Source organism: Hoplias malabaricus, chromosome 16, assembly GCF_029633855.1.
Source record: "Hoplias malabaricus isolate fHopMal1 chromosome 16, fHopMal1.hap1, whole genome shotgun sequence".
Taxonomy (NCBI): domain Eukaryota; kingdom Metazoa; phylum Chordata; class Actinopteri; order Characiformes; family Erythrinidae; genus Hoplias; species Hoplias malabaricus.
The window spans coordinates 21,021,472-21,025,553 of record NC_089815.1 but is presented as its reverse complement, the minus strand read 5'-3'; the positions used below and the strand labels follow the sequence as shown (position 1 = coordinate 21,025,553).

The 4,082-nt window shown below is 39.7% G+C and overlaps 1 non-coding gene across 1 annotated transcript; it reads right to left on the bottom strand.

Annotated features, from left to right (window-relative positions):
* Nucleotides 1-2,763: 2,763 nt before the first annotated feature.
* Nucleotides 2,764-2,835, bottom strand: trnaq-uug (transfer RNA glutamine (anticodon UUG)). Its single transcript has one exon. It is a non-coding gene; the product is annotated as a tRNA-Gln (tRNA).
* Between the last annotated feature and the right edge of the window lie 1,247 nt (nucleotides 2,836-4,082).

The window sequence follows — 4,082 nt, the reverse complement described above, 5'->3', positions numbered from 1 at the left end:
GTAACCAAGGATCAGAACACCGCTACCTCTTCCACGAGATTTGGGCCCATGGGAGAGTGGACCCATGTTACTCCTTTGGGCTAAGCCCATCCAGGTCCCCGTGGGTGAAGGTTCGGCCACCAGGCGTTCGCAGAGGAGCCCTTCTCCAAGGCCTAGCTCCAGGGTGAGGCCCCAGTAACTGTGCCCTTGTTGTTTTCTTTAAGGGGTCTCTTGGATCACTCTTTGTTGGGCTCATCACTTAGGTCCACTTTGCCTTTGGGGAACCTACCAGGGGCTATTGCCCCCGACAACATAGCTCCTAGGCTCACACAGGCACGCAAACCCCTACACTACGTTAAGGTGGTGATCCCAGGAGAAGCGATATAAAGTGACTGCTTTAGGACATTTATACTCTGTCCTGTCCTGAATGGTACACCCATGGCCTACAGACGTCTCACACTCCATTTAAAAACAATATCTCATGGTTGGTCTGGAAGGGAGTCTAGCTGGATCAGAAGTGTCAGCCATAATTTGGAACCCGTCATTCATGTTCTCTGATTCTCAGAAGGGTGTTTCTAGGCGTTTCGCACTGGCCCACTCACACTTTCAAGATAATTTCAAGCCTGAACTGTCCCCAAAATGAAAGATCTAAATTTAGCTGCAGTAACATTACTTGACTTTGGCATTGTATATTTAAAACTAGTTTCCAAATAATCCATGGGCAAAGGTGTAAATCAGAGCCCTATAATTAGAGATTTTGCTCCTGCACTCTGCCCTAGCAGTATTATGTCTGGAATCTAAATATATATAGAGAGCCTAAAAGAAATGTAGCTCATTAGCCACCCTGAACACACAACACTACTAAGCAAAGAGGATGAAGGCTACCCAAGGCTCTCTCTGAGACAGGTGAAGTCAGTTCCCAACTCTTTCAAATACTGCCAAAGCAATGTAATAGGACATCTCAAAACACTTACAGGAGAACATGAATTGCCCAGCTCTGTTATTTTAAAGGAACACTGTCATGTCATTTTACCTTAAAACTACAGATTCAAAATCAACGTGATCCTTCACTGCCCCATAATACAGAGAACCGAGCCTCTGCCGCTATCCTGGGCTCAGCATTGCAGAAACTGCTCTATGTAACTTCAGTTGTTTTTTTCTATATATGCTACAATACTGTAAAATCCCATCCAGTCATTTAATTCGGACAGAATTTTGACTTTTAAAGCTGTTGGGCTCCTGGGCTTTAGAGGAGTGGTTTTGTAATGAGGGCTGAATGGATGTATGTTGCCAGGATTTTGGATTTTTAAAAAAAAACTGGCTTACACTTACTGGCTCTTACAAAGTCACGTACTCCAGCTTTAAAGGGTAAGTAAATAAAACGACAAACATTTGTGTTTTAAATACATTGCTATGAGTCATTACTATGGTTACAATAATAGCAGTAGGCCTCATTATTTGCCCTTATTCTGAGCTGCTGCAGGGAGGGATGACTTGGGCTCTGACGTAGTCCTGACCAGTGAAGGCAAACAGATCTGTCCTTATGCTGCATGTCCACGATGAGGAAGAGTGTATTGCGAGACCATACTAGACACTGCTGCACTTCTTTAGGCCTGGGCAGTAGCCATCCTTCCCCCTGACTCTGCCCACATGTTTATATATGTATGTATTTACACACATGTCCTCTGTGACCATAGGTACTTTTATAGCACACAAGGCTGAGTGTGGTCAGCAGTTAGAGTGAATGGTAGTCCGTGAGGTGGCAAACACAGGGTTAACATCTTCATCTTTGTAGAAAGTGGGACGGTTTTGGGTGAGGACACAGACCTTCATGAGCAGTATGCTTTAAACTTCATCTACTTTGACCCCAAAATAGTAGTAATGCTCCATAAAAGCAATACACATCACTGACATGAAAAAGCAAACCTTTTTAACATATTTTTAGCGTTATTAGCGCTATTTTATTTCACAGGATTTGAGAATGCGAGATATATTCGCATATATTCTGTGTAAATTCCTGATGAACTATCCAAAGATGTTAAATTAGATTTTTAAAAAGCACTTGGTTCGAAGCAGTTGAGGTAACTGTATGAAATGTTATCATTTGCTGAAACTGCATCATCACTATAGTAACCCCTCGCTATTTCGCGGGTTTTTTCAAGGGGCTTATGGCCGCTACATCGCGGATATTGAGGGAAAATCTAGGAAAACCGTCAAAGATGAATAGCCAAAATATTTCATTAAATCCATTAATAATTCATAGACTGGGCCTGTAGGTGACAACATATATCATTTACAAGTGTTTCTTACGTACAGTACATGAACTGTTCAAGTCCACATCCGAGTGAAATTTACTGACGCTAAATCACAGTTTAGGAACTAAAGAAACTGGTGGGATATCACATGTAGTTCCAGCTGAAAAACATAGAATGAGTATTTAATGAAAAGGGTGGGTTGTTAACAGCACAAATAAGGTTTTAAAAGTCCAAATACTCGTTAAATACAAAGTATCTTTCCTGTACTTCGCGTGAGTTCCAAGACCACCCGCGAAAAACGAGGGAGATCACTGTCCCACAAACTGAAATGAACTGATTTGCTTTGGGAAAAGACATCAAGAAAATCTGACTAATTATTGCTATTCACACTGTATTCTGAATGTCTACGGTCTCGTTCACTTTTCTCTGCATTACCTTTAATCATCAATGTGTCGAAGCAGTCTTTGGCCTTTGTTCAAGTTATAACCTAAACCTAAAATTCATAATAATGAAGACAAAAAGAGACCGCAGGTTCTACCGAGATTTGAACTCGGATCGCTGGATTCAAAGTCCAGAGTGCTAACCATTACACCATAGAACCACACCTACTCCGGGGCGCTGTTAGTGTGATATTTGTACGAACAGAAAGTGACGTCCATCTCATACAATTCATCGTTTTGTGTTATTGTCATTTTATATTTTGTTCTTAGTGGATAATGATGGAACAACCGCAGCAGGAAGACATGCATTTGACATACGGATAGGAGAGTGTTGAAATAATAGCGTCTCCCCACCTCTTTATTCGTACAAGTAACTTCACTTATATTAATACCGCCTTTACAGAAAGCTCCCAGTGTTTTAAACTTTCAGTTCCACTGCTCTGGCGCAGAAGCTTTAATAAACAGGAAGAAGTATCGCGAGAATAATTCGTTCATCTGTGGGATTTCATTACTGCTTTCCATCTGCTACTGAGGACAAACACACTACTGCGATTTATTTAAGACTATTTATGCATATTATGGGGAAACAATAACATAGAAAGCCTGCTCTAAAGGGTGAAATACAGTGAAGTTTATGTGTTTTAAACTTACATTACATGCGTCACCAGCGAGTCCCTTGTTTTTGGAACGGAGAAATATAGTGAAACGTTTCAGCCAATCAAAATGCAGATTTTGTACCATGTGATCACGACAACCTTTTTTTTAAAAATTATTTATTTAAATAAATTATTTATTTAAAAATTATTTATTTATTTATTTATTTTATTTAAGTAATTTCTTAACGAAAATGTATTGGAACATGTTTGTCTAAACCGTACCCTAGTTACTAATCTCTACATTGAAATAGATGGAGCACTATATAGTGCACTATTATAAGGAGACGTATTTGTGAAAATAGTGAATGATTTTAGACACTACCTTGTAATTGTTAGCTCAGTGTGAGACAGTAGAATTCATTCACTGTCTGAAACACTTTTTCCGGTTCTGGGTAGTGGTGGGTCCAGAGCGTGGTACAATGCATTGCATAAATAATCTAAATGATGTGGAGTTGAACAGTAATCATATAACCAAAATAATGGGCTGTATTTGGGTATTATAAATGTTTTCACATTTAACACTGTTACATACTGAAAAGGTCATTATTCATGAATCTGTAGATCACTCAGTATAAAGCTAAAGTCCTACATTCCCAGGTTGATTATTATTGTTATGTTGTATATAAAGTTTATATGGGGTGGCACCATGCTATAGTTATTGTCACTAACACAGTGCTCCAGTGTCCTCTGGTCCTGGGTTTGATCCTGAACTCTGTAACTGTCTGTGAGGATTTTGTTGTGTTCTCCCTGTA